Source organism: Jaculus jaculus, chromosome 5 (genome assembly GCF_020740685.1).
Source record: "Jaculus jaculus isolate mJacJac1 chromosome 5, mJacJac1.mat.Y.cur, whole genome shotgun sequence".
Classification (NCBI taxonomy): Eukaryota; Metazoa; Chordata; class Mammalia; order Rodentia; family Dipodidae; genus Jaculus; species Jaculus jaculus.
In genome coordinates this window covers 147,576,330-147,587,106 of record NC_059106.1, presented here as the reverse complement: position 1 = coordinate 147,587,106, position 10,777 = coordinate 147,576,330, and the positions used below count along the sequence as shown (strand labels likewise).

The 10,777-nt window shown below is 35.9% G+C and overlaps 1 pseudogene; it reads left to right on the top strand.

Moving 5' to 3' along the window:
• The first annotated feature begins 6,099 nt into the window (after nucleotides 1-6,099).
• Nucleotides 6,100-10,008, top strand: LOC101615918 (annotated as a pseudogene).
• The last annotated feature ends 769 nt before the right edge of the window (nucleotides 10,009-10,777 follow it).

Sequence of the window (10,777 nt, the reverse complement as noted above, 5' to 3'; positions counted from 1 at the left end):
TATTTTGCTTTTCATGGCAAGTCTCACCCTAGCCCAGGCTAACCTGGAATTCACGATGTAGTCTCAGGTTGCCCTCAAACTCCTATTGATCCTCCTCCCTCTGCCTCCAAGTTCCGGAATTAAAGGCCACCATTCTCAGAGTGACACTTTTTTTTTTTTTTACTTCATAGAGTCCATTTTTTCATTTTTTTTTTCTTCTTCTGGCCTGCATCAGTGTCATGTCCCCCCCCCTCCAAAAATCATAAAGCTGATTTCCTATGTGTTTACTAACTTTTCAATTTTGGATAGTACATTTATAATTAAATTATTTCAGGTTAATTTTAATACATGACACTATGTTGTAGCTGATTTCAATCTTTGACTTGATGATAACCAACTTTCTTAACATCACATTTTTTTTTCTTTTACATAGGATTGACACTAGCATTTTTCACATCCCAGGTAAACACTCCGCAACTGAGAAAACTCCTCAACACTTTCTAAATTTTTATGTTGAGAAAAGAGCTCAGAGACTGAAGTGTAAACCTGTAAAATATCTTCTTATACGATTTACTGAGAAGTTATCTGTAACAAGTACTTAGCATTATGTGTGCCATTTACCAAAGTTGTAAATAATATTTAGCAGTTATAGCATGAGCCAATTGCAGTGGGTCATGGATGTTTTGCACTGATATGTCTAAATTTAGACCACACCATTCACCCAACCTTTCCCATAGTTTGCATGTTGCTTGATAGGGTCATTGTGGCAATTTATTATTAGAGTCACAATCCTTAAATTTATATAAAAGTATTGAAATAGAATAGGATCTCTTTCATTTTATCCATTAAGTAATTTATAGTTAATTAACACAATTTTGATTTTGATTAACTTGTAAAGCATGCAAAAGTCTTGATTTATATCTTACAATCAGCCAGGCTGCTCAGTACCACACATTCATTGCCTCTGAGATGCTCCAGCTGTAGGGATGCAGTCAAGCAATCCTGATGCCTGCAAAGACATCAGTTACAGCTACTGTGACCTCATCTGTCAAAGCAATGTCTCAGTGGCACAAAAACTTCCATCTACATCAGAAACCCATTAGCCACTGATCCCAAATAACGGAGCTGGCATAATGGATTGCTGAGTCTTTGCTTGCATTTGAGGTAAATTGGAAAGGCTGACTAAGCAACATAGCAAACTGGATGGAACTTAAAGTTTACAACTTACACAAAGTAGCAATAAATTATAATGTATATGGCACTGCTTTAATGAAAAGTCAATCAAATCACTTTCATTTAAGATTATGTGTGATGAATTATTATTTCAAATAAGAATAGTATTATTACTGAATATGTGGATGATTCTTAGGAAGTGTAAGAACTCTTCTTAGAAGTGTAAAAATATAAATAGTTCCCATGAGACCAATCCCTGAGGATAATATTTTATTTTGTGTAGAAAGGAAGTGAGACTCAAATGCAATTTACAGAACAAGAAATTATTGAGCTTAGGATTTGTTACAAAGTATCTAAAACCCAAAGATTATACTGACAATCTTCTCAAATTACTTTTCTTTAAATCAACCATTGTAAAATGAGTTTGGTAGCGTGATGGCATGCTACATCTCATTTAAACCAAAGCAATAAATTTGAACAAAAAATTGTCATATGCTTATATAAATAGATTTTCTTATATTTCTCATAGTTCAGTTTTTTTAAATTAGAGATTATAGCATGTATGCTTTTATACTTAAATCATTTGAAAGTTTAACTTCAAGATAGAAATTTCTATTAGATTATTAGGTGGTACTTTAAGGAACATGTTAATATACAATGCTCAGAGGAGATAAATGGAGAGCTATTTGAAAACAAGTTGTCTAGCTTCAAACAGATGTTTAAATGGCTTTTTTTCCCACTCTTAACTGTGTGCCCAAACAAGTTGTATATTTTCATGTGGTGAAATGTGATGATTGTGTGTGTGTAAGTGTTTGAGATTATCTATCTATCTATCTATCTATCTATCTATCTATCTATCTTTCTATGAGCATGTGTGTGTTTGTTTGAGATGTGTATTTTCATGTGGATCCTTGTGGCTATATTTAAGATGTATATTTCCGTGTGTGTGTGTGTCTGTTTGCATTGCTGTGTATGTATGTATGTTTGAAAAACAAAAATTATATTAGTACTATTTTCATAGAATACTTAGCCCTGAAGTTTTCTGTAGATAAAATAATAATTATTTTTATATGCCTAGCATTTCCTACATTCCAATACTGTTCTTCAGTTTGATATTCAAGTAAGATTTTGAAAGAGTAAATTTTCTCTATAAATGTAAGTGGCTAAGAGGCTTAGGGAAATGGATCAGTAGATAAATGCTTGGATGCATATGTGACTACTGCATTTCAGATCCCCAGTTCCCACATAAAAGTTGGAAGATAAGACAGGTTCTGTGTGTCCTGAAAGTTTGCCCACCAACTAATCTAGCAGGAGTATTGAACAATAAGAGACAGTGCCTCAAAAAAGAAGAAAGGCAAAGCCCAAATGGAATTGTCCTCTAACCTTCACATGACCCCTGGGACACAGTTCCCCATACACACAAGCACACATACACACACACACACACACACACACACACACACACACACACACACACAACACAAGTAGGTTTGAAAATGGTATAAAGTATACCCATAGTATTTCTTCTTTTCCTTATCCTTTCCTTCCTGCTTGGCTCTTCTTCCTCCTCTTTTCCTAATCATTCTCATCTTTCCCTCCTCTTCACCTTCCCAACTTCTACTTTTCTTCCTCTTCTTTCTCCTCCTGGGAAACCACAAACAGCTGAATATCCCAACTGGAAAGGACATTGCATTACTTATCTGCTTTTCATTCTCAGATATCTCTGCTCCTCTATCTTCTCATGGACTCTTTTCTATAAATAATACATATTATAATATACATTGTAAAACAAGAATCTAATTCAATATTTATATGATAATCCTGATAAACAATTAGTCACTTTCATGATTTTTCTTTCTCACATGTTTTAATTGATCACTTTGGAAAGATAATTGAAAACTATACTTACAGATTTAAAATTAGCTGATGTATACTACTGATAGAGTAGTTGTTGGCAGAGATTGGATCAGAAAGTGACAGGGCATAACTAGCAAACATTGGGAACCAAACAGGAAAGGGAAGGATAAGAAGAAATTAAGATATGTACACACATAAGTTTAATCTGCAAGTATAAACAAATACATAGTCAAATAAAAGCTACCTGTTTTTACAATCACCCATGAAATTTAAACATTTAGAGAAAATTCTGGAATTCAATTATGGATATAGACTCACAGCTAGAATCCTTTTCAACATAAACAGAATCAAAATTAATACAATTTCATTGAAAAAGTCATAAAAACCTCTCTCAAAGTGATCATTACTGTTTTAAATATGAACCTATGAAAACAATCATCTATTTAGCCTTAAATGGCATTTCTAAACAGTTAATAAAATTGACATTCATTTTTCTTAATAGACTATGTTCTATGATAAGTTTTTCAGGCAATATGTTTGCCATTTCTGTGGTGCACATGATAAAAAAAATGTTAAAATCTGGCATTTAATGAAAAATTCAAGTTTAGACCTAAATCTACAATAATCAGGTAAAATGAAAGTAGCACAATTTGTGTAGCTGAAATTGGAAATCTAGTAGGAATTTTGAACTGAATACTTTTGCATTGTGATTCAGTACATCCTGCAATCTTTCTCTCTTATTGTTTTGTACTTAACATAGTCAATAAGAATTCTATATTTTATAAATTTCTTTCAACACTATGTTTTTCTTATAATATTATTTAAATATAAAACATCAAGAATAGAAGATTGTTAGTTTTGATGATATTTAGGTGACACATGCTTTGTTTAATTCAAAGCATATGTCATCATATGTCTTGATTAATACAATTTAAAACAAGAAAACACTCCTTTGGCAATGTGGTCCCTTTGTTATAGCATTATATATTCTTTAAAACATGTGAATACTTGATTAGGATGCCAACTGCATTATCTGAACAATCAAATGCAGATTACTAGAAGTTCAGTACCATTGTCACATAAATGATAGTTAACCACAATATAAAAAGAACATTCTACAGCATAATATTACAATACTGTTGCAGTCAGGTTTTCAGTTCTGACAGAACTGGGGGAAAAAAGATAGGTTTATTTTGGATTACAAACTCGAAGGGACACTGCACAATGGCAGTGGAAACAATGCCATGAGGAGAGGGAGGACTTTACCACCTGGCCAACATCAGCTGGACAACTGGAACAGAACAGTGCGCCAAACACTGGCATGGGAAATTGGCTATAACATCAACAAGCCCACCCCAACAATACACTCCCTCCAGGAGCTGCTACTTCTCAAATTACCATCATGTAGGAACCTAACATTCAGTAGCCCTAAGTTTATAGCAGACAAAGGGACACCTGAATCAAACCACCACAAAAAACTAAAAGGTAAAAATTCTTTAAATGGAATTAAACCAACCTTTATATCTGAGTCACATCCTTTTGATACTTTATAGAAAATCTAAGAAGAATAAATACTTTTGAATGTAGAATTTATGAGCATTTATTAAGTTCTTAGTATAAGTTTACTATTTAGTTCTTACCTTTGTAACTTTTTTAGAGAAGCATTCCTTTTTCTGTAAATGCAAATGTGTTGGGCATTTATCAAAAGAATCCTTTGGATCTCAGTCAAGAAACATAAGGCAGGCATACTCTGTAACCTGGTCTTAACAGTGCTTATGCCTCCTGGGTATGAGCTAAATCTTCCTGCAAGTTATTCTATTTTAATTTTTTTATAATATTTCCACATATTCCTAACAGTTGGCCCAATAACTATTTTAATGTGAATATGTTTGATCAAAAGGTAAATAAAATAGTCTAAAATATCATATTCAGTTTTTCTATCACATTAAAAAACAGAATTTAATCATTATATGTGTAATGGGTACAGTAATTTTCTTTCATGAATGAATAATTCTAAGATATAAATGTTAAAATTAAATTTAACCATAAAATTTTAACTAATTAAATTCAGGACAATGAATGAATTTAAGTAATAGCAGTGATAATTGAAATCGACTTGTAATGTTAGTGAAACTTGTAAATCTATGACTTAAATGCCATATTAGTTCTCTCAATCAGACTACTTCTTCAATATTCCAATTTCTTCTCTAAGAAATGATAATAATATTTCATCATAAGCTAGCAATACCAATTATTGAATAATTTTATGTGAAAAATAGACTTCCATTTTGAAATGAGCACATTGTTTAGGTTGTATTGTTTTTTTTTAATTTTTTATTTATTTTTTTTTTTTGACAGCGACAGACACAGAGAGAAAGACAGATAGAGGGAGAGAGAGAGAATGGGCGGGCCAGGGCTTCCAACCTCTGCAAACGAACTCCAGACCCGTGCGCCCCCTTGTGCATCTGGCTAACGTGGGACCTGGGGAACCGAGCCTTGAACCGGGGTCCTTAGGCTTCACAGGCAAGCGCTTAATGGCTAATCCATCTCTCCACCCCAGGTTGTATTGTTTTACGCTACTATTCATGTTCACCTTTTGCAATATATCTCATGAATTACTGACTTCCATATAATATGACATGACATGTGGGTAATTTGAATTTATGTACCCCAATGGACTCAAAGGTTTTATTAAAGTTATTAGTTGGTTATCTTGGTTTTCCAACCACATGCCTGGATGAGGTGTCACTGTGGGTAGATACTGTGGTAGATATCAACCCTAATGCGGTACTGGGAGTGGAACTGAATTCCAGCCTAAGGTATGCAGAGTGCTTGAGCTCTGCCTGGGGTTCCTGGTGTGTGCTTTCTTTTGTTGGTGCTGGTGGTGGATTCTTCTCTCTCTGCATGGATCTACAAAAGGAAGCCAGCTTCTCCTACCGTTAGGGAACTTCCTGTAGATCTGAAAGTCTGTAATAAATCCCTTCCTGCCATAATTTTGTGTGGTCTGGTGGCTCACCATGGCAAGGTGAAGCTTACTATGATAGAAACAGGTATTAGAGAGTGCATTGATGCTGTTTAATGAATCTGGCCATGCAGATTTTGGTCTTTTGGAACCATTCTTCTGGAAGAATTTCCTTGGACTTGGTACTTATAACTCAAGATACCTTTGAGAATGATAAACCACGTTTTATTGGGTATTCTGGTGAGAACTTGAAAATGTTAAAGGAACAGAGAATTGCATATGGAGGGTTTACTTACAAACATTCAAAGGGGAAGGAAAGGCTGCAGAGAAATTTGTTGGAATTCAGCTAATGGCATAAGGGCTGGCTGAATCCTGTTGTCCATGCCCAGAGAATTTGGTCAAGATTAAATTTTTAATGGACTGATAAATTTGGCTAAAGATATGGAATTAAGAGATATACGATATAAAATTGGATAAATACAAACAAGTTTTAAATTTAATGACAGAGATACTGGTTTTAAATTAGTGGAGCTGAAATGGTCAAATGCATTAACAATTTCAATGAAGATGGAACAACTACTTTACATTACAAAAATAAAGGATGTTCGATTAAAGACTGAATAACAGAAGTACAAACTGTTTTGAAAGGAGCTATGTAGAAAGAAGGAAGTTACCTTTTCTTCAAGGTTGCAAACATTCTAATCTCTCAATTAGCAATATTACTATATTCTTCACATGTGTTATTGGTTTCAGAATCATGAAAAATTAATAGAGTGAGTCATGAAATGCACATGGTTACAGGAGCTCCTGCTGAGGTGTGCTGTGATGGAGGGTGTGATGATCCTAATAAAGATGTCAGTGACCCATTGGAAGATTGACTGTGGTTTGAATGGAGACCCAAGCATGCTTTGTACATACCAGGGCTCTGAAAGGGCTACCATGGAGTGGTGTTGGCTCAGGATAGAAGTTTTCCCTGGATACTCAGGCCATGTGGAGAAGCAGAATTAGAAAATCCAGAGATTTTTTTGGTCTCTAGTTTGGATATCAAACTTGAGGTGCAGATGTTTGCCTAATGATTGTTGAGTTTGCATTGTTCTAGATGTTCCTTGCTATGTCTTGCAGCAATGGAAATGTTTATTCTGTGCTATTATATGTTGAAAACATATAAGTTGTTTTCATTTATTTATTCATTTTTTCTTAATTAGTTTTTTTACTCAGAGAATACAGTCAATTTGATACCATTATTAGGCTCATCCATTACCTATCCTCTCCTCTTGGTCCCTCCTTGTTGAGGTATATGGGTCATGCATTCTGGAGTTTGCCCATAGTTATGGGTAGGATAAATGTATCTGCATATCATGACCCAACATGTGGCTCTGACATTCTTTCCACACCCTCTTCCACAACATTTCCCTGAGTCATGTTGGGTTCAGTTTTGGTCTGCTTCAGTGATGAGGTGTTGGGGGCCTCTGTATTGCTGGATCTCTGATTTGGTAGGAGATGATTGTTCTCTGTGTTGATCTCCTTCACCCTTGTGCTGGTACTTAGTTCACCAACAAAACAGCACCCTTGCTTGTTTCACCAATTGTTCTTAGTTTTAGCCGGGGCCCTTTTGAGGTTTGATGGGATGGCTCTCCCCTTAGGATCTACATCTATCTGAAAAAGAGAAGCAGATTCTCCAACAGAGAGTAAATTAGCACCAGACAAATGAGATAACCCTTACTTTTTTTTATAGTGAATTGAATAGGTATAGGCCCTCTTGTAGCCCATGATTGGTGGTAGCTTGATAATGGAGAGCAAGCTTATGTTTGGATATGGTTCTGACTTGTTTCCCAGCTCCACCTATGGGTCCTGTACCACTGAGAAGATCAGTTAGCTAAATTAAAACCAGTTGGTTTCACACCATGGCTGTGTGCCACTATTGCACTTGTGTGAGCATCATTATTTGCTGCTAAGTAGGTTAGACCATGAGTTGCTTGGACAGATATTAGTCATTTTCCCCCAGTTGCCCATGAAGCACATTCTGGCACTAGACATGCTGACAGTCTGGGGACTGACTCTCTTCTAGCTTCTAGCCATGCCATTCCATTTTACGTGTCAAATGCATATGGTATCTTCAGCAGTAGGGTCTTACCACTAACCTTTGGTGGGTCATAAAGTACTCTGAAAGAAATCTGTCTTTCTTTTAGGAAACCTTGTAGTTCTCTCTGATCAAAAGGTCATTGTGGATGTTAGCCACATGCTGGTAGTGGGAGTTACAGGTCAGTGCCCCCTAAGAAAAGGAAGAAAGGATAACTAATATAAAAGTGTTAGAGAGAAGAGAGAGAGTGAGAGAAGCTGTAGATTAAGGTCAGTCTTCTTTATACCCTCTGCAGTGTCTTGTGGCTCAGGTGTTCCCTCTAAGGGCCTGGCCTTTTGGTCTACTTATAAATTGTTTTGACTTGACAGAACTCACAGTTAAGCGACAATCTTAAGGGCTGGGGAGATGGCTAGTTATTAAGGCATTTGCCTGCAAAGCCAAAGGATCACAGTTTAGTTCTCCATGACCCATATAAGACAGATATACAAGGGGGTACATGCATCTGGAGTACATTTTCAATGTCTAGAGGCCCTGGTGTACTCATTTTCTCTGTACCCCTTTTTATCTTCCATATATATATATATATATATATATATATAAAGAGAAAATCTGTAATCTCAAGTGATACTTGGGTCTTCGGAATTATCACAAATTGGTAAAGACTATGGGGACCTTTGAAGTTGGACTCAAAAAAAATTACAATGTGTGGTGGTTATGTGTCTACTAGGGACCAGGGATAGAAAGTAGTTTGAATTTTTGTTCCACAGTAGACTCATATTTTTTTTTTTTAATTAAATCTGTAACTTGGTTAACTTGGATTTCCAGCCACATGGCTGGATAAGGTGTCACTGTGAGTGGATCCTTGGGTCTAGCCCTAAGGTGTTACTGGAGCTGTGCTGAATTCCAGAATAAGGTATGAAGAATGGTTGAGGTCTGCCTGGTGTTCCCAATTTGTGCCTACTATTGATGGTGCTGGTGATGGTTTCTCCTCTCCTTGGGTGGATCTGTGAAAGGGGGCCAAGTTCCTCTGAAATTATGAAAAATCCACTGGATCTGTATATTTCAAAACAATATTTCCTCTCATAAACTATGTCTGATCTGGAGGTTCATCCCAGCAACATGAAGCTGACTCTGACAATGTGCTAGAGAATAATATCACTTGTTCTAAAAGAAATCAGGAAATAAAACTTTGTCAACTATTTTGACTTACTATCATTTCCTTGAGAATCAAAATAACTTAATTCATAGAAAAGTAACAAGTATGAACAATGTGGATTAATAAGATAGCCATTTTTAAGAGGACCCCAGTCAGGTGGACGGGTGACGTCATGTCTGAGGCCACAGAGTGGTAGTCGCTCTTCTAAAACTTTTAAACCAAAGAAGAACATCCCTGAGAGGTCGCACCAGTATGAGCTCCTGAAACACGTGGAAGCCACACTTGGGAGTGGCAACCTGAGCATGGCTGTCATGCTTCCCGAGGGGGAAGACCTGAACGAGTGGGTGGCAGTTAACATGGTGGATTTCTTCAATCAGATCAACATGCTGTAAGGGACCATCACGGACTTCTGCACAGAGGACAGCTGTCCCGTGATGTCAGCTGGACCCAACTATGAGTATCACTGGGCAGATGGAACAAACATTAAGAAACCCATCAAGTGCTCTGCACCGAAGTATATTGATTACCTGATGACATGGGTTCAAGACCAGTTAGACGATGAGACACTGTTTCCATCAAAAATTGGTGTCCCATTTCCGAAGAATTTCATGTTAGTGGCAAAAACGATCCTCAAACGACTCTTCAGGGTTTATGCTCACATTTACCACCAGCACTTTGACCCTGTGATCCAGCTTCAGGAGGAGGCTCATCTCAATACATCTTTCAAGCACTTTTTTTTTTTTTTTTTTTGTCCAGGAGTTCAACCTTAATAAGATAGCCATTTTTATAAGTCCTCATTAATATTCTTCATATTGTATAATAATGTTTCAAATAGGATTACATATCATTTTGATATTTTTCATCTCCTATAACAAAAAAAATATGTAATGATATTCAGTTCTTTGTCTAATCCCTATGAAACTATCTGCTTTAGACAGGTATCTATTGTACATTTTCTATACATAGAAAGGCACAGTCAATGATCTTTGTTATAGGCTTAATTTCATTGAGTGTGATGTTCTCAAAATTTACCTTTCATTAGATATATCAGGACATGGTTTCTCATACTATTGGGAAGTAGTCCATTGTATGTTTTTACCATATTTAATATATCAAATCATTTTATAAACATTTTGAGATGTTTAATTTTAGCTAATATGAAAAATGATTTGCTCTTGAATAACTATTTAATTAGAGAAGATAGAGAAGGTCAAGGTAGAAATACACTGGAAGTGTTACACTTTGAATATAAACTTTTCCTTATACTTTCATGTACTCAAGTATTTGGTACTCACCTGATGCTACTGTTTATAATGGGTGGAGAACTTTGAGGAGGCAGAGCCTCATTGGAGGATGGAAAGTCTTTTGATGTGAATTTTGGGTTTCTTAACCTGTCTTCACTTCCTGTTTAGTCTCTGATTCTTTTTTCCCAATATGATGAGCCAGCTTTTTCCTGACACCATATCTTCTGTGACTCTGCTGTGTTATGTACTCTGAAATTGTAAGCAAAATGAATCAATGTACTTGAGTAAGCTGCTTTTGTCAGGCATTTGTTCATAGCAACAAGAGC